This window comes from Oncorhynchus mykiss, chromosome 18, assembly GCF_057628025.1.
Source record: "Oncorhynchus mykiss isolate SJ-2025 chromosome 18, ASM5762802v1, whole genome shotgun sequence".
NCBI classification, from domain to species: Eukaryota; Metazoa; Chordata; class Actinopteri; order Salmoniformes; family Salmonidae; genus Oncorhynchus; species Oncorhynchus mykiss.
In genome coordinates this window covers 1,397,319-1,423,916 of record NC_143039.1, presented here as the reverse complement: position 1 = coordinate 1,423,916, position 26,598 = coordinate 1,397,319, and positions in this window count along the sequence as shown.

Genomic DNA, 26,598 nt, shown 5'->3' with positions numbered 1-26,598 from the left:
GTCTATTATATTATGACAGACCAGCTAGATGTACTGTCTCTATTATAATATGACAGACCAGATAGATCTACTGTCTCTATTACATTATGACAGACAAGCTAGATCTACTGTCTCTATTATATTATGACAGACCAGCTAGATCTACTGTCTCTATTATATTATGACAGACCAGCTAGATCTACTGTCTCATTTATATTATGACAGACCAGCTCGATCTACTGTCTCTATTATATTATGACATACCAGCTAGATCTACTGTCTCTATTATATTATGTCATACCAGCTAGATATAATGTCTATATTATAATATGACAGACCAGATAAATCTACTGTCTATGTTATATTATGACAGACCAGATAGATCTACTGTCTCTATTATATTATGACAGACCAGTTAGATCTATTGTCTCTATTGTATTATGACAGACCAGCTAGATCTACTGTCTCTATTATATTATGACAGACCGCCTAGATCTAATGTCTCTATTATAATATGACAGACCAGATAGATCGACTGTCTCATTTATATTATGACAGACCAGCTAGATCTACACTCTCTATTATATTATGACAGACCAGCTAGATCTACTGTCTTTATTAAATTATGACAGACCAGCTAGATCTACTGTGTCATTTATATTATGACAGACCAGCTAGATCTAGTGTCTCATTTATATTATGACAGACCAGCTAGATCTACTGTCTCTATTATAGAATGACAGACCAGCTAGATCTACTGTCTTTATTAAATTATGACAGACCAGCTAGATCGACTGTCTCATTTATATTATGACAGACCAGCTAGATCTACACTCTCTATTATATTATGACAGACCAGCTAGATCTACTGTCTTTATTAAATTATGACAGACCAGCTAGATCTACTGTGTCATTTATATTATGACAGACCAGCTAGATCTAGTGTCTCATTTATATTATGACAGACCAGCTAGATCTACTGTCTCTATTATAGAATGACAGAACAGCTACATTTACTGTCTCTATTATATTATGACAGACCAAATAGATCTACTGTCTCTATTATAAAATGACAGACCAGATAGACCTATTGTCTCTATTATATTATGACAGACCAGCTAGATCTGCTGTCTCAATTATATTATGACAAACCAGCTAGATCTACTGTCTCTATTATATTATGATAGACCAACTAGATCTACTGTCTCTATTATATTATGATAGACCAACTAGATCTACTGTCTCTAATTATGACAGACCAGATAGATCTACTGTCTCTATTATAGAATGACAGACCAGCTAGATCTACTGTCTTTATTAAATTATGACAGACCAGGTAGATCTACTGTCTCAATTATATTATGACAAACCAGCTAGATCTACTGTCTCTATTATATTATTATAGGCCAACTAGATCTACTGTCTCTAATTATGACAGACCCGATAGATCTACTGTCTCCATTATAGAATGAAAGACCAGCTACATTTACTGTCTCTATTATATTATGACAGACCAAATAGATCTACTGTCTCTATTATAAAATGACAGACCAGATAGATCTATTGTCTCTATTATATTATGACAGACCAGATAGATCTTCTGTCTCTATTATAATATGACAGACCAGCTAGATCTACTGTCTCTATTATATTATGACAGACCAGCTAGATCTGCTGTCTCTATTATATTATGACAGACCAGCTAGATCTACTGTCTCTATTATATTATGACAGACTAGTTAGATCTATTGTCTCTATTGTTTTATTACAGACCAGCTAGATCTATTGTCTCTATTATATTATGACAGACCAGCTAGATTTACTGGCTCTATTATATTATGACATACCAGCTAGATCTACTGTTTCTATTATATTATGACAGACCAGCTAGATCTGCTGTCTCTATTATATTATGACAAACCAGCTAGATCTGCTGTCTCAATTATATTATGACAGACCAGCTAGATATGCTGTCTCTATTATATTATGACAGACAAGCTAGATCTACTGTCTCTATTATATTATGACAGACCAGATAGATATTCTGTCTCTATTATGTTATGACAGAGCAGCCAGATCTACTGTATCTATTATATTATGACAGACCAGCTAGATGTACTGTCTCTATGTCTCTATTATATTATGACAGACCAGCTAGATCTACTGTTTCTATTATATTATGTTAGACCAGTTAGATCTACTGTCTCTTTTGTATTGTGACAGACCAGCTAGATCTACTGTTTCTATTATATTATGTTAGACCAGCTAGATCTACTGTCTCATTTATATTATGATAGACCAGCTATATCGAATGTCCCAATTATATTATGACAGACCAGCTAGAGTTACTGTCTCATTTATATTATGACAGACCAGTTAGATCTACACTCTCTATTATATTATGACATACCAGCTAGATATACTGTCTCTATTATAATATGACAGACCAGCTAGATCTGCTGTCTCTATTATATTATGACAGACCAGCTAGATCTACTGTCTTTATTATATTATGACAGACCAGCTAGATCTACTGTCTCATTTATATTAAGACAGACCAGCTACATCTACTGTCTCTATTATATTATGACAGACCAGCTAGATCTACTGTCTCATTTATGTTATGACAGACCAGCTCAATCTACTGTCTCTATTGTATTATGACAGATCAGCTAGACCTACTGCCTCTATTATATTTTGACATACCAGCTAGATCTACTGTATCTATTATATTATGACAGACCAGATAGATCTACTGTCTCTATTATAATATGACAGACCAGCTAGATCTACTGTCTTTATTACATTATGACGGACCAGCTAGATCTACTGTCTCATTAATATTATGACAGACCAGTTTGATCTAGTGTCTCATTTATATTATGACAGACCAGCTAGATCTATTGTCTCTATTATGTTATGGTAGACCAGTTATATCTAATGTCTCTATTCCTATATGACAGACCAGCTAGATCTACTGTCTCTATTATATTATGACAGACCAGCTAGATCTACTGTCTTTATTATATTTTGACAGACCAGCTATATCTACTGTCTCATTTATATTATGGCAGACCATCTAGATCTACTGTCTCTATTATATTATGACACACCAGCTAGATTTACTGTCTCTATTATATTATGACAGACCAGCTAGATCTACTGGCTCTATTATATTACGACAGACCAGCTAGATCTACTGTCTTTATTATATTATGACAGACCAGCTAGATCTACTGTCTTTATTATATTATGACAGACCAGATTGACATTCTGTCTCTATTATAATATGACAGACCAGCCTGATCTACTGTCTCTATTATATTATGACAGACCAGCTAGATCTACTGTCTCTATTATATTATGACAGACCAGCTAGATCTACTGTATCTATTATATTATGACAGACCAGCTAGATGTACTGTCTCTATGTCTCTATTATATTATGACAGACCAGCCAGATCTACTGTATTGATTATATTATGACAGACCAGCTAGATCTACTGTCTCTATTATATTTTGACAGACCAGTTAGATCTACTGTCTCTATTGTATTATGACAGACCAGATATATGTACTGTCTCGATTATTCTATGACAGACCAGCTAGATCTACTGTCTCTATTGTATTATCACAGACCAGCTAGATCTACTGTCTCTATTATATTATGACATACCAGCTAGATCTAATGTCTCTATTATACTATGACAGACGGGATATATCTAATGTATCTATTATATTATGACAGACCAGCTAGATCTACTGTCTCTATTATATTATGACAGACCAGCTAGATCTACTGTCTTTATTATATTATGACAGACCAGCTATATCGAATGTGTCTATTATATTATGACAGACCAGCTAGATGTACTGTCTCTATTATAATATGACAGACCAGATAGATCTACTGTCTCTATTACATTATGACAGACAAGCTAGATCTACTGTCTCTATTATATTATGACAGACCAACTAGATCTACTGTCTCTATTATATTATGACAGACCAGCTAGATCTACTGTCTCATTTATATTATGACAGACCAGCTCGATCTACTGTCTCTATTATATTATGACATACCAGCTAGATCTACTGTCTCTATTATATTATGTCATACCAGCTAGATATAATGTCTATATTATAATATGACAGACCAGATAAATCTACTGTCTATGTTATATTATGACAGACCAGATAGATCTACTGTCTCTATTATATTATGACAGACCAGTTAGATCTATTGTCTCTATTGTATTATGACAGACCAGCTAGATCTACTGTCTCTATTATATTATGACAGACCGCCTAGATCTAATGTCTCTATTATAATATGACAGACCAGATAGATCGACTGTCTCATTTATATTATGACAGACCAGCTAGATCTACACTCTCTATTATATTATGACAGACCAGCTAGATCTACTGTCTTTATTAAATTATGACAGACCAGCTAGATCTACTGTGTCATTTATATTATGACAGACCAGCTAGATCTAGTGTCTCATTTATATTATGACAGACCAGCTAGATCTACTGTCTCTATTATAGAATGACAGACCAGCTAGATCTACTGTCTTTATTAAATTATGACAGACCAGCTAGATCTACTGTCTCAATTATATTATGACAAACCAGCTAGATCTACTGTCTCTATTATATTATTATAGGCCAACTAGATCTACTGTCTCTAATTATGACAGACCCGATAGATCTACTGTCTCTATTATAGAATGACAGAACAGCTACATTTACTGTCTCTATTATATTATGACAGACCAAATAGATCTACTGTCTCTATTATAAAATGACAGACCAGATAGACCTATTGTCTCTATTATATTATGACAGACCAGCTAGATCTGCTGTCTCAATTATATTATGACAAACCAGCTAGATCTACTGTCTCTATTATATTATGATAGACCAACTAGATCTACTGTCTCTATTATATTATGATAGACCAACTAGATCTACTGTCTCTAATTATGACAGACCAGATAGATCTACTGTCTCTATTATAGAATGACAGACCAGCTAGATCTACTGTCTTTATTAAATTATGACAGACCAGGTAGATCTACTGTCTCAATTATATTATGACAAACCAGCTAGATCTACTGTCTCTATTATATTATTATAGGCCAACTAGATCTACTGTCTCTAATTATGACAGACCCGATAGATCTACTGTCTCCATTATAGAATGAAAGACCAGCTACATTTACTGTCTCTATTATATTATGACAGACCAAATAGATCTACTGTCTCTATTATAAAATGACAGACCAGATAGATCTATTGTCTCTATTATATTATGACAGACCAGATAGATCTTCTGTCTCTATTATAATATGACAGACCAGCTAGATCTACTGTCTCTATTATATTATGACAGACCAGCTAGATCTGCTGTCTCTATTATATTATGACAGACCAGCTAGATCTACTGTCTCTATTATATTATGACAGACTAGTTAGATCTATTGTCTCTATTGTTTTATTACAGACCAGCTAGATCTATTGTCTCTATTATATTATGACAGACCAGCTAGATTTACTGGCTCTATTATATTATGACATACCAGCTAGATCTACTGTTTCTATTATATTATGACAGACCAGCTAGATCTGCTGTCTCTATTATATTATGACAAACCAGCTAGATCTGCTGTCTCAATTATATTATGACAGACCAGCTAGATATGCTGTCTCTATTATATTATGACAGACAAGCTAGATCTACTGTCTCTATTATATTATGACAGACCAGATAGATATTCTGTCTCTATTATGTTATGACAGAGCAGCCAGATCTACTGTATCTATTATATTATGACAGACCAGCTAGATGTACTGTCTCTATGTCTCTATTATATTATGACAGACCAGCTAGATCTACTGTTTCTATTATATTATGTTAGACCAGTTAGATCTACTGTCTCTTTTGTATTGTGACAGACCAGCTAGATCTACTGTTTCTATTATATTATGTTAGACCAGCTAGATCTACTGTCTCATTTATATTATGATAGACCAGCTATATCGAATGTCCCAATTATATTATGACAGACCAGCTAGAGTTACTGTCTCATTTATATTATGACAGACCAGTTAGATCTACACTCTCTATTATATTATGACATACCAGCTAGATATACTGTCTCTATTATAATATGACAGACCAGCTAGATCTGCTGTCTCTATTATATTATGACAGACCAGCTAGATCTACTGTCTTTATTATATTATGACAGACCAGCTAGATCTACTGTCTCATTTATATTAAGACAGACCAGCTACATCTACTGTCTCTATTATATTATGACAGACCAGCTAGATCTACTGTCTCATTTATGTTATGACAGACCAGCTCAATCTACTGTCTCTATTGTATTATGACAGATCAGCTAGACCTACTGCCTCTATTATATTTTGACATACCAGCTAGATCTACTGTATCTATTATATTATGACAGACCAGATAGATCTACTGTCTCTATTATAATATGACAGACCAGCTAGATCTACTGTCTTTATTACATTATGACGGACCAGCTAGATCTACTGTCTCATTAATATTATGACAGACCAGTTTGATCTAGTGTCTCATTTATATTATGACAGACCAGCTAGATCTATTGTCTCTATTATGTTATGGTAGACCAGTTATATCTAATGTCTCTATTCTATTATGACAGACCAGCTAGATCTACTGTCTCTATTATATTATGACAGACCAGCTAGATCTACTGTCTTTATTATATTTTGACAGACCAGCTATATCTACTGTCTCATTTATATTATGGCAGACCATCTAGATCTACTGTCTCTATTATATTATGACACACCAGCTAGATTTACTGTCTCTATTATATTATGACAGACCAGCTAGATCTACTGGCTCTATTATATTACGACAGACCAGCTAGATCTACTGTCTTTATTATATTATGACAGACCAGCTAGATCTACTGTCTTTATTATATTATGACAGACCAGATTGACATTCTGTCTCTATTATAATATGACAGACCAGCCTGATCTACTGTCTCTATTATATTATGACAGACCAGCTAGATCTACTGTCTCTATTATATTATGACAGACCAGCTAGATCTACTGTATCTATTATATTATGACAGACCAGCTAGATGTACTGTCTCTATGTCTCTATTATATTATGACAGACCAGCCAGATCTACTGTATTGATTATATTATGACAGACCAGCTAGATCTACTGTCTCTATTATATTTTGACAGACCAGTTAGATCTACTGTCTCTATTGTATTATGACAGACCAGATATATGTACTGTCTCGATTATTCTATGACAGACCAGCTAGATCTACTGTCTCTATTGTATTATCACAGACCAGCTAGATCTACTGTCTCTATTATATTATGACATACCAGCTAGATCTAATGTCTCTATTATACTATGACAGACGGGATATATCTAATGTATCTATTATATTATGACAGACCAGCTAGATCTACTGTCTCTATTATATTATGACAGACCAGCTAGATCTACTGTCTTTATTATATTATGACAGACCAGCTATATCGAATGTCTCTATTATATTATGACAGACCAGCTAGATGTACTGTCTCTATTATAATATGACAGACCAGATAGATCTACTGTCTCTATTACATTATGACAGACAAGCTAGATCTACTGTCTCTATTATATTATGACAGACCAGCTAGATCTACTGTCTCTATTATATTATGACAGACCAGCTAGATCTACTGTCTCATTTATATTATGACAGACCAGCTCGATCTACTGTCTCTATTATATTATGACATACCAGCTAGATCTACTGTCTCTATTATATTATGTCATACCAGCTAGATATAATGTCTATATTATAATATGACAGACCAGATAAATCTACTGTCTATGTTATATTATGACAGACCAGATAGATCTACTGTCTCTATTATATTATGACAGACCAGTTAGATCTATTGTCTCTATTGTATTATGACAGACCAGCTAGATCTACTGTCTCTATTATATTATGACAGACCGCCTAGATCTAATGTCTCTATTATAATATGACAGACCAGATAGATCGACTGTCTCATTTATATTATGACAGACCAGCTAGATCTACACTCTCTATTATATTATGACAGACCAGCTAGATCTACTGTCTTTATTAAATTATGACAGACCAGCTAGATCTACTGTGTCATTTATATTATGACAGACCAGCTAGATCTAGTGTCTCATTTATATTATGACAGACCAGCTAGATCTACTGTCTCTATTATAGAATGACAGACCAGCTAGATCTACTGTCTTTATTAAATTATGACAGACCAGCTAGATCTACTGTCTCAATTATATTATGACAAACCAGCTAGATCTACTGTCTCTATTATATTATTATAGGCCAACTAGATCTACTGTCTCTAATTATGACAGACCCGATAGATCTACTGTCTCTATTATAGAATGACAGAACAGCTACATTTACTGTCTCTATTATATTATGACAGACCAAATAGATCTACTGTCTCTATTATAAAATGACAGACCAGATAGACCTATTGTCTCTATTATATTATGACAGACCAGCTAGATCTGCTGTCTCTATTATATTATGACAGACCAGCTAGATCTACTGTCTCTATTATATTATGACAGACCAGCTAGATTTACTGGCTCTATTATATTATGACATACCAGCTAGATCTACTGTCTCTATTATATTATGACAGACCAGCTAGATCTGCTGTCTCTATTATATTATGACAAACCAGCTAGATCTGCTGTCTCTATTATATTATGAAAGACCAGCTAGATATGCTGTCTCTATTATATTATGACAGACAAGCTAGATCTACCGTCTCTATTATATTATGACAGACCAGATAGATATTCTGTCTCTATTATGTTATGACAGAGCAGCCAGATCTACTGTATCTATTATATTATGACAGACCAGCTAGATGTACTGTCTCTATGTCTCTATTATATTATGACAGACCAGCTAGATCTACTGTTTCTATTATATTATGTTAGACCAGTTAGATCTACTGTCTCTTTTGTATTGTGACAGACCAGCTAGATCTACTGTTTCTATTATATTATGTTAGACCAGCTAGATCTACTGTCTCATTTATATTATGATAGACCAGCTATATCGAATGTCCCAATTATATTATGACATACCAGCTAGAGTTACTGTCTCATTTATATTATGACAGACCAGTTAGATCTACACTCTCTATTATATTATGACATACCAGCTAGATATACTGTCTCTATTATAATATGACAGACCAGCTAGATCTGCTGTCTCTATTATATTATGACAGACCAGCTAGATCTACTGTCTTTATTATATTATGACAGACCAGCTAGATCTACTGTCTCATTTATATTAAGACAGACCAGCTACATCTACTGTCTCTATTATATTATGACAGACCAGCTAGATCTACTGTCTCATTTATGTTATGACAGACCAGCTCAATCTACTGTCTCTATTGTATTATGACAGATCAGCTAGACCTACTGCCTCTATTATATTTTGACAGACCAGCTAGATCTACTGTCTCATTAATATTATGACAGACCAGCTAGATCTACTGTCTTTATTATATTTTGACAGACCAGCTATATCTACTGTCTCATTTATATTATGGCAGACCATCTAGATCTACTGTCTCTATTATATTATGACACACCAGCTAGATTTACTGTCTCTATTATATTATGACAGACCAGCTAGATCTACTGGCTCTATTATATTACGACAGACCAGCTAGATCTACTGTCTTTATTATATTATGACAGACCAGCTAGATCTACTGTCTTTATTATATTATGACAGACCAGATTGACATTCTGTCTCTATTATAATATGACAGACCAGCCTGATCTACTGTCTCTATTATATTATGACAGACCAGCTAGATCTACTGTCTCTATTATATTATGACAGACCAGCTAGATCTACTGTATCTATTATATTATGACAGACCAGCTAGATGTACTGTCTCTATGTCTCTATTATATTATGACAGACCAGCCAGATCTACTGTATTGATTATATTATGACAGACCAGCTAGATCTACTGTCTCTATTATATTTTGACAGACCAGTTAGATCTACTGTCTCTATTGTATTATGACAGACCAGATATATGTACTGTCTCGATTATTCTATGACAGACCAGCTAGATCAATCAATCAATCAAATTTATTTTATATAGCCCTTCGTACATCAGCTGATATCTCAAAGTGCTGTACAGAAACCCAGCCTAAAACCCCAAACAGCAAGCAATGCAGGTGAAGAAGCACGGTGGCTAGGAAAAACTCCCTAGAAAGGCCAAAACCTAGGAAGAAACCTAGAGAGGAACCAGGCTATGTGGGGTGGCCAGTCCTCTTCTGGCTGTGCCGGGTGGAGATTATAACAAAACATGGTCAAGATGTTCAAATGTTCATAAATGACCAGCATGGTCGAATAATAATAAGGCAGAATAGTTTAAACTGGAGCAGCAGCACAGTCAGGTGGACTGGGGACAGCAAGGAGTCATCATGTCAGGTATTCCTGGGGCATGGTCCTAGGGCTCAGGTCCTCCGAGAGAGAGAAAGAAAGAGAGAATTAGAGAGAGCATATGTGGGATTGCCAGTCCTCTTCTGGCTGTGCCGGGTGGAGATTATAACAGAACATGGCCAAGATGTTCAAATGTTCATAAATGATCAGCATGGTCGAATAATAATAAGGCAGAACAGTTGAAACTGGAGCAGCAGCACAGCCAGGTGGACTGGGGACAGCAAGGAGTCATCATGTCAGGTAGTCCTGGGGCATGGTCCTAGGGCTCAGGTCCTCCGAGAGAGAGAAAGAGAGAAGGAGAGAATTAGAGAACGCACACTTAGATTCACACAGGACACCGAATAGGACAGGAGAAGTACTCCAGATATAACAAACTGACCCTAGCCCCCCGACACATAAACTACTGCAGCATAAATACTGGAGGCTGTCTACTGTCTCTATTGTATTATCACAGACCAGCTAGATCTACTGTCTCTATTATATTATGACATACCAGCTAGATCTAATGTCTCTATTATACTATGACAGACGGGATATATCTAATGTATCTATTATATTATGACAGACCAGCTAGATCTACTGTCTCTATTATATTATGACAGACCAGCTAGATCTACTGTCTTTATTATATTATGACAGACCAGCTATATCGAATGTCTCTATTATATTATGACAGACCAGCTAGATGTACTGTCTCTATTATAATATGACAGACCAGATAGATCTACTGTCTCTATTACATTTTGACAGACAAGCTAGATCTACTGTCTCTATTATATTATGACAGACCAGCTAGATCTACTGTCTCTATTATATTATGACAGACCAGCTAGATCTACTGTCTCATTTATATTATGACAGACCAGCTCGATATACTGTCTCTATTATATTATGACATACCAGCTAGATCTACTGTCTCTATTATATTATGTCATACCAGCTAGATATAATGTCTATATTATAATATGACAGACCAGATAAATCTACTGTCTATGTTATATTATGACAGACCAGATAGATCTACTGTCTCTATTACATTATGACAGACCAGTTAGATCTATTGTCTCTATTGTATTATGACAGACCAGCTAGATCTACTGTCTCTATTATATTATGACAGACCGCCTAGATCTAATGTCTCTATTATAATATGACAGACCAGATAGATCGACTGTCTCATTTATATTATGACAGACCAGCTAGATCTACACTCTCTATTATATTATGACAGACCAGCTAGATCTACTGTCTCTATTATATTCTGACAGACCAGCCAGATCTACTGTATCTATTATATTATGACAGACCAGATAGATTTACTGTCTCTATTATAATATGACAGACCAGATAGCTCTACTGTTTCTGTTATATTCTGACAGACCAGCCAGATCTACTGTCTCTATTATATTATGACAGACCAGATATATGTACTGTCTCGATTATATTATGACAAACCAGCTAGATCTACTGTCTCTATTGTATTATCACAGACCAGCTAGATCTACTGTCTCTATTTTATTATGACATACCAGCTAGATCTACTGTCTCTATTATACTATGACAGACCAGCTATATCGAATGTCTCTATTATATTATGACAGACCAGCTAGATATACTGTCTCTATTATAATTTGACAGACCAGATAGATCTACTGTCTTTATTATATTATGACAGACCAGCTATATCGAATGTCTCTATTATATTATGACAGACCAGCTAGATATACTGTCTCTATTATAATTTGACAGACCAGATAGATCTACTGTCTCTATTACATTATGACAGACCAGCTAGATCTACTGTCTCTATTATATTATGACAGACCAGCTAGATCTACTGTCTCTATTATATTATGACAGACCAGCTAGATCTACTGTCTCATTTATATTATGACAGACCAGCTCAATCTACTGTCTCTATTATATTATGACATACCAGCTAGATCTACTGTCTCATTTATATTATGACAGACCAGCTAGATCTACTGTCTCTATTATATTATGACAGACCAGCTATATCTACTGTCTCATTTATATTATGACAGACCAGATAGATTTACTGTCTCGATTATATTATGACAGACCAGCTAGATCTACAGTCTCATTTATATTATGACAGACCAGCTCAATCTACTGTCTCTTTTACATTATGACAAACCAGCTAGATCTACTGTCTCTATTATAATATGACAGACCAGATAGCTCTACTGTCTCTATTATATTCTGACAGACCAGCCAGATCTACTGTCTCTATTATATTATGACAGACCAGATATATGTACTGTCTCGATTATATTATGACAAACCAGCTAGATCTACTGTCTCTATTGTATTATCACAGACCAGCTAGATCTACTGTCTCTATTTTATTATGACATACCAGCTAGATCTACTGTCTCTATTATACTATGACAGACGGGATATATCTAATGTATCTATTATATTATGACAGACCAGCTAGATCTACTGTCTCTATTATATTATGACAGACCAGCTAGATCTACTGTCTTTATTATATTATGACAGACCAGCTATATCGAATGTCTCTATTATATTATGACAGACCAGCTAGATATACTGTCTCTATTATAATTTGACAGACCAGATAGATCTACTGTCTCTATTACATTATGACAGACCAGCTAGATCTACTGTCTCTATTATATTATGACAGACCAGCTAGATCTACTGTCTCTATTATATTATGACAGACCAGCTAGATCTACTGTCTCATTTATATTATGACAGACCAGCTCAATCTACTGTCTCTATTATATTATGACATACCAGCTAGATCTACTGTCTCATTTATATTATGACAGACCAGCTAGATCTACTGTCTTTATTATATTATGACAGACCAGCTAGATTTACTGTCTATTATATTATGACAGACCAGCTAGATCTAGTGTTTCTATTATATTATGATACACCAACTAGATCTACTGTCTCTATTATAATATGACAGACCAGATAGATCTACTGTATATATTATATTATGACAGACCAGCCAGATCTACTGTATTGATTATATTATGACAGACCAGCTAGATCTACTGTCTCTATTATATTTTGACAGACCAGTTAGATCTACTGTCTCTATTGTATTATGACAGACCAGATATATGTACTGTCTCGATTATATTATGACAGACCAGCTAGATCTACTGTCTCTATTGTATTATCACAGACCAGCTAGATCTACTGTCTCTATTTTATTATGACATACCAGCTAGATCTACTGTCTCTATTATACTATGACAGACGGGATATATCTAATGTATCTATTATATTATGACAGACCAGCTAGATCTACTGTCTCTATTATATTATGACAGACCAGCTAGATCTACTGTCTTTATTATATTATGACAGACCAGCTATATCGAATGTCTCTATTATATTATGACAGACCAGCTAGATATACTGTCTCTATTATAATTTGACAGACCAGATAGATCTACTGTCTCTATTACATTATGACAGACCAGCTAGATCTACTCTCTCTATTATATTATGACAGACCAGCTAGATCTACTGTCTCATTTATATTATGACAGACCAGCTCAATGTACTCTCTCTATTATATTATGACATACCAGCTAGATCTACTGTCTCATTTATATTATGACAGACCAGCTAGATCTACTGTCTTTATTATATTATGACAGACCAGCTATATCTACTGTCTCATTTATATTATGACAGACCATCTAGATCTACTGTCTCTATTATATTATGACACACCAGCTAGATTTACTGTCTATTATATTATGACAGACCAGCTAGATCTAGTGTTTCTATTATATTATGATAGACCAACTAGATCTACTGTCTCTATTATAATATGACAGACCAGATAGATCTACTGTATATATTATATTATGACAGACCAGCCAGATCTACTGTTGTCACACCCTGGTCAAAGTATTTTGTGTTTATCTTTATTTATTTTGTCAGGCCAGGGTGTGGCATGGGTTTTTGTATGTGGTGTGTATTTATGGGGATTGTAGCTAGTGGGGTGTTCTAGCTAAGTCTATGGCTGTCTGAAGTGGTTCTCAATCAGAGGCAGGTGTTTATCGTTGTCTCTGATTGGGAACCATATTTAGGCAGCCATATTCTTTGAGTTTGTCGTGGGTGATTGTCCTTTGTGTCCTTAGTGTCCTGATGTCATTGGTCTGTGTTAGGATACACAAGTATAGGCTGTTTCGGTTTTCATTAAGTTTATTGTTTTGGTAGTGTTTGTTTAGTGTGTTACTTCATTAAACATGGATAGCAATAGACACGCCGCATTTTGGTCCGACTCTCCTTCTCATCAAGAAAACCGTTACAGAATCACCCACCACAAAGGGACCAAGCAGCGTGTCAACAGGCAGGAACAGCCCAAAGTGGAGTACAGTATGGACTATACTTCTTGGGAGGAGATAGACAGGTGGGCGGTCGACCCAGGGAGAGTGCCGGAGCCCGCCTGGGAGTCGATGGAGCAGTGCGCGGAAGGATATAGGAGAATGGAGTTTGCGAAGCAAGCAAGGCGGCGCGGACGGAGGCCCCATAGTCAGCCCCAAAAATTTATTGGGGGGGGGCTCAGGGAGAGTGTGGCAGAGTCAGGAGACAGACCTGAGCCAACTCTCCCTGTTTATCGTGAGGAGCCAAGGAGGAGACCAGAACCAGAGCCGGTGTTGGAGGTGAGCGAAACAGAGACTGTGAAGGAGTTAATGGGGAAATTGGAGGAGAGAGAAATGAGGGAGTTGCTGTGTTGGTGTTTTAAACATGGAATTCGCCCGACGGAGCGTGTCGGGGATTTGATGGCACCTGGGTCAGCGCTCCATACTCGTCCTGAGGTGCGTGTTAGTCGGCTGGTGAAGATGGTGCCAGTCTCACGTACCAGGCCTCCTGTGCACCTCCCTAGCCTTGCACGTCCTGTGCCAGCACCGCTCTCAAGATCTCCAGTACGCCAGTCAGCATGGAGTCAGCCAGGGCCGCCAGTCAGCATGGAGCAGCCAGGGCCGCCAGTCAGCATGGAGCAGCCAGGGCCGCCAGTCAGCATGGAGCAGCCAGGGCCGCCAGTCAGCATGGAGCAGCCAGTCAGCATGGAGCAGCCAGTCAGCATGGAGCAGCCAGTCAGCATGGAGCAGCCAGAGCTGCCAGTCAGCATGGAGCAGCCAGTCAGCATGGAGCAGCCAGAGCTGCCAGTCAGCATGGAGCAGCCAGTCAGCATGGAGCAGCCAGAGCTACCAGTCATCATGGAGCAGCCAGTCAGCATGGAGCTGCCAGTCGACCAGACTCTTCCAGAGCTGCCAGTCGACCAGACTCTTCCAGATCTGCCAGTCGACCAGACTCTTCCAGATCTGCCAGTCGACCAGACTCTTCCAGATCTGCCAGTCGACCAGACTCTTCCAGATCTGCCAGTCGACCAGACTCTTCCAGATCTGCCAGTCGACCAGACTCTTCCAGATCTGCCAGTCGACCAGGATCTGCCGAAACCACCAGCCAGCCAGGTAGATTCATCAACCTGCCTGAGCTTCCTCTCACTCCTGAGCTTCCTCTCACTCCTGAGCTTCCTCTCACTCCTGAGCTTCCTCTCACTCCTGAGCTTCCCCTCAGTCCCGAGCTGCCTCAGTCCCGAGCTGCCCCTCAGTCCCGATCTGCTCCTCAGTCCAGTGGGGTTCTGGGTGAGGACTACTAGGCCATGGTCGGCGGCGAGGGTGGACTATCCAGGGACGCGAGGAGAAGGGACTAAGACATTGATTGAGTGGGGTCCACGTCCCGCGCCGGAGCCGCCACCATGGACAGACGCCCACCCGGACCCTCCCTATTGTTTTGAGGTGCGTTCGGGAGTCCGCACCTTAGGGGGGGGTTCTGTCACACCCTGGTCAAAGTATTTTGTGTTTATCTTTATTTATTTTGTCAGGCCAGGGTGTGGCATGGGTTTTTGTATGTGGTGTGTATTTATGGGGATTGTAGCTAGTGGGGTGTTCTAGCTAAGTCTATGGCTGTCTGAAGTGGGTCTCAATCAGAGGCAGGTGTTTATCGTTGTCTCTGATTGGGAACCATATTTAGGCAGCCATATTCTTTGAGTTTGTCGTGGGTGATTGTCCTTTGTGTCCTTAGTGTCCTGATGTCATTGGTCTGTGTTAGGATACACAAGTATAGGCTGTTTCGGTTTTCATTAAGTTTATTGTTTTGGTAGTGTTTGTTTAGTGTGTTACTTCATTAAACATGGATAGCAATAGACACGCCGCATTTTGGTCCGACTCTCCTTCTCATCAAGAAAACCGTTACAACTGTATCTATTATATTATGACAGACCAGCTAGATCTACTGGCTCTATTATATTACGACAGACCAGCTAGATCTACTGTCTTTATTATATTATGACAGACCAGATAGATCTACTGTATATATTATATTATGACAGACCAGCCAGATATTCTGTATCTATTATATTATGACAGACCAGCTAGATCTACTGGCTCTATTATATTACGACAGACCAGCTTGATCTACTGTCTTTATTATATTATGACAGACCAGCTAGATCTACTGTCTTTATTATATTATGACAGACCAGATTGACATTCTGTCTCTATTATAATATGACAGACCAGCCTGATCTACTGTCTCTATTATATTATGACAGACCAGCTAGATCTACTGTCTCTATTATATTATGACAGACCAGCTAGATCTACTGTATCTATTATATTATGACAGACCAGCTAGATCTACTGTATCTATTATATTATGACAGACCAGCTAGATGTACTGTCTCTATGTCTCTATTATATTATGACAGACCAGCCAGATCTACTGTATCTATTATATTATGACAGACCAGCTAGATCTACTGTCTCTATTATATTTTGACAGACCAGTTAGATCTACTGTCTCTATTGTATTATGACAGACCAGATATATGTACTGTCTCGATTATATTATGACAGACCAGCTAGATCTACTGTCTCTATTGTATTATCACAGACCAGCTAGATCTACTGTCTCTATTATATTATGACATACCAGCTAGATCTAATGTCTCTATTATACTATGACAGACGGGATATATCTAATGTATCTATTATATTATGACAGACCAGCTAGATCTACTGTCTCTATTATATTATAACAGACCAGCTAGATCTACTGTCTTTATTATATTATGACAGACCAGCTATATCGAATGTCTCTATTATATTATGACAGACCAGCTAGATGTACTGTCTCTATTATAATATGACAGACCAGATAGATCTACTGTCTCTATTACATTATGACAGACCAGCTAGATCTACTGTCTCATTTATATTATGACAGACCAGCTCGATCTACTGTCTCTATTCTATTATGACATACCAGCTAGATCTACTGTCTCTATTATATTATGACATACCAGCTAGATATAATGTCTATATTATAATATGACAGACCAGATAAATCTACTGTCTATGTTATATTATGACAGACCAGATAGATCTACTGTCTCTATTATATTATGACAGACCAGTTAGATCTATTGTCTCTATTGTATTATGACAGACCAGCTAGATCTACTGTCTCTATTATATTATGACAGACCGCCTAGATCTAATGTCTCTATTATAATATGACAGACCAGATAGATCGACTGTCTCATTTATATTATGACAGACCAGCTAGTTCTACACTCTCTATTATATTATGACAGACCAGCTAGATCTACTGTCTCTATTATATTCTGACAGACCAGCAAGATCTACTGTATCTATTATATTATGACAGACCAGATAGATTTACTGTCTCTATTACATTATAACAAACCAGCTAGATCTACTGTCTCTATTATAATATGACAGACCAGATAGATCTACTGTCTCTATTATATTCTGACAGACCAGCCAGATCTACTGTCTCTATTATATTATGACAGACCAGCTAGATCTGCTGTCTCTTTTATAATATGACCTACCAGCTAGATCTACTGTCTCTCTTATATTATGACAGACCAGCCAGATCTACTGTATCTATTATATTATGACAGACCAGCTAGATATACTGTCTCTATTATAATATGACAGACAAGCTAGATCTACTGTCTCTATTATATTATGACAGACCAGATAGATCTACTGTCTCATGTATATTATGATAGACCAGCTAGATCTACACTCTCTATTATATTATGACAGACCAGCTAGATATACTGACTGTCTCTATTATATTATGACAGACAAGCTAGATCTACTGTCTCTATTATATTATGACAGACCGCCTAGATCTAATGTCTCTATAATAATATGACAGACCAGATAGATCTACTATCTCTATTATATTTTGACAGACCAGATAGATCTACTGTCTCTATTATATTATGACAGACCAGATAGATCTCCTGTCTCTATTATATTATGACAGACCAGCTAGATCTGCTGTCTCTACTATATTATGACCTACCAGCTAGATCTTCTGTCTCAATTATATTATGACAGACCAGCCAGGTGTACTGTATCTATTATATTATGACAGACCAGCTAGATATACTGTCTCTATTATAATATGATAGACAAGCTAAATCTACTGTCTCCATTATATTATGACAGACCAGCTAGATCTAATGTCTCTATTATAATATGACAGACCAGATAGATCTACTGTCTCTATTATAATATGACAGACCAGCTGATCTTCTATCTCAATTATATTATGACAGACCAGCTAGATCTGCTGTCTCTATTACATTATGACCTACCAGCTCGATCTTCTGTCTCAATTATATTATGACAGACCAGCCAGATGTACTGTATCTATTATATTATGACAGACCAGCTAGATATACTGTCTCTATTATAATATGACAGACAAGCTAAATCTACTGTCACAATTATATTATGACAGACCAGCTAGATATAATGTCTCTATTATAATATGGCACACCAGATAGATCTACTGTATCTATTATATTATGACAGACAAGATAGATATACTGTCTCTATTATAATATGACAGACAAGATAGATCTACTGTCTCTATTATATTATGACAGACCAGCTAGATCTACTGTCTCTATTATATTATGACAGACCAGCCAGATCTACTGTATCTATTATATTATGACAGACCAGCTAGATATACTGTCTCTATTATAATATGACAGACAAGCTAGATCTACTGTCTCTATTATATTATGACAGACCAGCTAGATCTACTGTCTTTATTATATTATGACAGACCAGCCAGATGTACTGTATCTATTATATTATGACAGACCAGCTAGGTATACTGTCTCTATTATAATATGACAGACAAGCTAAATCTACTGTCACCATTATACCATTATATTATGACAGACCAGCTAGATCTAATGTCTCTATTATAATATGACACACCAGATAGATCTACTGTATCTATTATATTATGACAGACAAGATAGATATACTGTCTCTATTATAATATGACAGACAAGATAGATCTAATGTCTCTATAATAATATGACAGACCAGATAGATCTACTATCTCTATTATATTTTGACAGACCAGATAGATCTACTGTCTCTATTATATTATGACAGACCAGATAGATCTCCTGTCTCTATTATATTATGACAGACCAGCTAGATCTGCTGTCTCTACTATATTATGACCTACCAGCTAGATCTTCTGTCTCAATTATATTATGACAGACCAGCCAGGTGTATTGTATCTATTATATTATGACAGACCAGCTAGATATACTGTCTCTATTATAATATGATAGACAAGCTAAATCTACTGTCTCCATTATATTATGACAGACTAGCTAGATCTAATGTCTCTATTATAATATGACAGACCAGATAGATCTACTGTCTCTATTATAATATGACAGACCAGCTGATCTTCTATCTCAATTATATTATGACAGACCAGCTAGATCTGCTGTCTCTATTATATTATGACAGACCAGCTAGATCTACTATCTCTATTATATTTTGACAGACCAGATAGATATACTGTCTCTATTATAATATGACAGACAAGATAGATCTACTGTCTCTATTATATTATGACAGACCAGCTAGATCTACTGTCTCTATTATATTATGACAGACCAGCTAGATCTACTGTCTTTATTATATTATGACAGACCAGCCAGATGTACTGTATCTATTATATTATGACAGACCAGCTAGATCTACTGTCTCTATTATATTTTGACAGACCAGTTAGATCTACTGTCTCTATTGTATTATGACAGACCAGATATATGTACTGTCTCGATTATATTATGACAGACCAGCTAGATCTACTGTCTCTATTGTATTATCACAGACCAGCTAGATCTACTGTCTCTATTATATTATGACATACCAGCTAGATCTAATGTCTCTATTATACTATGACAGACGGGATATATCTAATGTATCTATTATATTATGACAGACCAGCTAGATCTACTGTCTCTATTATATTATAACAGACCAGCTAGATCTACTGTCTTTATTATATTATGACAGACCAGCTATATCGAATGTCTCTATTATATTATGACAGACCAGCTAGATGTACTGTCTCTATTATAATATGACAGACCAGATAGATCTACTGTCTCTATTACATTATGACAGACCAGCTAGATCTACTGTCTCATTTATATTATGAAAGACCAGCTCGATCTACTGTCTCTATTCTATTATGACATACCAGCTAGATCTACTGTCTCTATTATATTATGACATACCAGCTAGATATAATGTCAATATTATAATATGACAGACCAGATAAATCTACTGTCTATGTTATATTATGACAGACCAGATAGATCTACTGTCTCTATTATATTATGACAGACCAGTTAGATATATTGTCTCTATTGTATTATGACAGACCAGGTAGATCTACTGTCTCTATTATATTATGACAGACCGCCTAGATCTAATGTCTCTATTATAATATGACAGACCAGATAGATCGACTGTCTCATTTATATTATGACAGACCAGCTAGTTCTACACTCTCTATTATATTATGACAGACCAGCTAGATCTACTGTCTCTATTATATTCTGACAGACCAGCAAGATCTACTGTATCTATTATATTATGACAGACCAGATAGATTTACTGTCTCTATTACATTATAACAAACCAGCTAGATCTACTGTCTCTATTATAATATGACAGACCAGATAGATCTACTGTCTCTATTATATTCTGACAGACCAGCCAGATCTACTGTCTCTATTATATTATGACAGACCAGCTAGATCTGCTGTCTCTTTTATAATATGACCTACCAGCTAGATCTACTGTCTCTCTTATATTATGACAGACCAGCCAGATCTACTGTATCTATTATATTATGACAGACCAGCTAGATATACTGTCTCTATTATAATATGACAGACAAGCTAGATCTACTGTCTCTATTATATTATGACAGACCAGATAGATCTACTGTCTCATGTATATTATGATAGACCAGCTAGATCTACACTCTCTATTATATTATGACAGACCAGCTAGATATACTGACTGTCTCTATTATATTATGACAGACAAGCTAGATCTACTGTCTCTATTATATTATGACAGACCGCCTAGATCTAATGTCTCTATAATAATATGACAGACCAGATAGATCTACTATCTCTATTATATTTTGACAGACCAGATAGATCTACTGTCTCTATTATATTATGACAGACCAGATAGATCTCCTGTCTCTATTATATTATGACAGACCAGCTAGATCTGCTGTCTCTACTATATTATGACCTACCAGCTAGATCTTCTGTCTCAATTATATTATGACAGACCAGCCAGGTGTACTGTATCTATTATAATATGACAGACCAGATAGATCTACTGTCTCTATTATAATATGACAGACCAGCTGATCTTCTATCTCAATTATATTATGACAGACCAGCTAGATCTGCTGTCTCTATTATATTATGACCTACCAGCTAGATCTTCTGTCTCAATTATATTATGACAGACCAGCCAGATGTACTGTATCTATTATATTATGACAGACCAGCTAGATATACTGTCTCTATTATAATATGACAGACAAGCTAAATCTACTGTCACAATTATATTATGACAGACCAGCTAGATATAATGTCTCTATTATAATATGGCACACCAGATAGATCTACTGTATCTATTATATTATGACAGACAAGATAGATATACTGTCTCTATTATAATATGACAGACAAGATAGATCTACTGTCTCTATTATATTATGACAGACCAGCTAGATCTACTGTCTCTATTATATTATGACAGACCAGCCAGATCTACTGTATCTATTATATTATGACAGACCAGCTAGATATACTGTCTCTATTATAACATGACAGACAAGCTAGATCTACTGTCTCTATTATATTATGACAGACCAGCTAGATCTACTGTCTTTATTATATTATGACAGACCAGCCAGATGTACTGTATCTATTATATTATGACAGACCAGCTAGGTATACTGTCTCTATTATAATATGACAGACAAGCTAAATCTACTGTCACCATTATACCATTATATTATGACAGACCAGCTAGATCTAATGTCTCTATTATAATATGACACACCAGATAGATCTACTGTATCTATTATATTATGACAGACAAGATAGATATACTGTCTCTATTATAATATGACAGACAAGATAGATCTAATGTCTCTATAATAATATGACAGACCAGATAGATCTACTATCTCTATTATATTTTGACAGACCAGATAGATCTACTGTCTCTATTATATTATGACAGACCAGATAGATCTCCTGTCTCTATTATATTATGACAGACCAGCTAGATCTGCTGTCTCTACTATATTATGACCTACCAGCTAGATCTTCTGTCTCAATTATATTATGACAGACCAGCCAGGTGTACTGTATCTATTATATTATGACAGACCAGCTAGATATACTGTCTCTATTATAATATGATAGACAAGCTAAATCTACTGTCTCCATTATATTATGACAGACCAGCTAGATCTAATGTCTCTATTATAATATGACAGACCAGATAGATCTACTGTCTCTATTATAATATGACAGACCAGCTGATCTTCTATCTCAATTATATTATGACAGACCAGCTAGATCTGCTGTCTCTATTATATTATGACCTACCAGCTAGATCTTCTGTCTCAATTATATTATGACAGACCAGCCAGATGTACTGTATCTATTATATTATGACAGACCAGCTAGATATACTGTCTCTATTATAATATGACAGACAAGCTAAATCTACTGTCACAATTATATTATGACAGACCAGCTAGATATAATGTCTCTATTATAATATGGCACACCAGATAGATCTACTGTATCTATTATATTATGACAGACAAGATAGATATACTGTCTCTATTATAATATGACAGACAAGATAGATCTACTGTCTCTATTATATTATGACAGACCAGCTAGATCTACTGTCTCTATTATATTATGACAGACCAGCCAGATCTACTGTATCTATTATATTATGACAGACCAGCTAGATATACTGTCTCTATTATAATATGACAGACAAGCTAGATCTACTGTCTCTATTATATTATGACAGACCAGCTAGATCTACTGTCTTTATTATATTATGACAGACCAGCCAGATGTACTGTATCTATTATATTATGACAGACCAGCTAGGTCTACTGTCTCTATTATAATATGACAGACAAGCTAAATCTACTGTCACCATTATACCATTATATTATGACAGACCAGCTAGATCTACTGTATCTATTATATTATGACAGACCAGCCAGATCTACTGTTTCTATTATATTATGACAGACCAGCTAGATATATTGTCTCTATTATAATATGACAGACAAGCTAGATCTACTGTCTCTATTATATTTTGATAGACCAACTAGATCTACTGTCTCTATTATATTATGACAGACCAACTAGATCTACTGCCTCTATTGTATTATGACAGACCAGCTAGATCTACTGTCTCTATTATATGACAGACCAGCTAGATCTACTGTCTCTATTATATTATGACAGACCAGCCAGATGTACTGTATCTATTATATTATGACAGACCAGCTAGATATACTGTCTCTATTATAATATGACAGACAAGCTAAATCTACTGTCACAATTATATTATGACAGACCAGCTAGATATAATGTCTCTATTATAATATGGCACACCAGATAGATCTACTGTATCTATTATATTATGACAGACAAGATAGATATACTGTCTCTATTATAATATGACAGACAAGATAGATCTACTGTCTCTATTATATTATGACAGACCAGCTAGATCTACTGTCTCTATTATATTATGACAGACCAGCCAGATCTACTGTATCTATTATATTATGACAGACCAGCTAGATATACTGTCTCTATTATAATATGACAGACAAGCTAGATCTACTGTCTCTATTATATTATGACAGACCAGCTAGATCTACTGTCTTTATTATATTATGACAGACCAGCCAGATGTACTGTATCTATTATATTATGACAGACCAGCTAGGTCTACTGTCTCTATTATAATATGACAGACAAGCTAAATCTACTGTCACCATTATACCATTATATTATGACAGACCAGCTAGATCTACTGTATCTATTATATTATGACAGACCAGCCAGATCTACTGTTTCTATTATATTATGACAGACCAGCTAGATATATTGTCTCTATTATAATATGACAGACAAGCTAGATCTACTGTCTCTATTATATTTTGATAGACCAACTAGATCTACTGTCTCTATTATATTATGACAGACCAGCTAGATCTACTGCCTCTATTGTATTATGACAGACCAGCTAGATCTACTGTCTCTATTATATGACAGACCAGCTAGATCTACTGTCTCTATTATATTATGACAGACCAGCTAGATCTACTGTCTCTATTATATTTTGATAGACCAACTAGATCTACTGTCTCTATTATATTATGACAGACCAGCTAGATCTACTGTCTCTATTGTATTATGACAGACCAGCTAGATCTACTGTCTCTATTATAATATGACAGACCAGCTAGATCTACTGTCTTTATTATATTATGACAGACCAGCTATATCTAATGTCTTTATTATCATATGACAGACCAGCTATTTCTACTGTCTCATTTATATTATGATAGACCAGCTAGATCTACACTCTCTATTATATTATGACAGACCAGCTAGATATACTGACTGTCTCTATTATATTATGACAGACAAGCTAGATCTACTGTCTCTATTATATTATGATAGACCAACTAGATCTACTGTCTCTATTATATTATGACAGACCGCCTAGATCTAATGTCTCGATAATAATATGACAGACCAGATAGTAGATCTATCTCTATTATATTATGACAGACCAGCTATTTCTACTGTCTCATTTATATTATGATAGACCAGCCAGATCTACACTCTATATTATATTATGACAGACCAGCTAGATATACTGACTGTCTCTATTATATTATGACAGACAAGCTAGATCTACTGTCTCTATTATATTATGATAGACCAACTAGATCTACTGTCTCTATTATATTATGACAGACCGCCTAGATCTAATGTCTCTATAATAATATGACAGACCAGATAGATCTACTGTCTCTATTATATTATGACAGACCAGATAGATCTACTGTCTCTATTATATTATGACAGACCAGTTAGATCTACTGTCTCTATTATATTATGACAGACCAGATAGATCTACTGTCTCATTTATATTATGACAGACCAGCTAGATCTACACTCTATATTATATTATGACAGACCAGCTAGATCTACTGTCTCTATTATATTCTGACAGACCAGCCAGATCTCCCTCATCTATTTTATTATGACAGACCAGCTAGATTTACTGTTTCTATTGTTTTATGACAAACCAGCTAGATCTGTCTATTATATTATGATAGACCAACTAGATCTACTGTCTCTATTATATTATGACAGACCGCCTAGATCTAATGTCTCTATTATAATATGACAGACCAGATAGATCTACTGTCTCATTTATATTATGACAGACCAGCTAGATCTACACTCTCTATTAT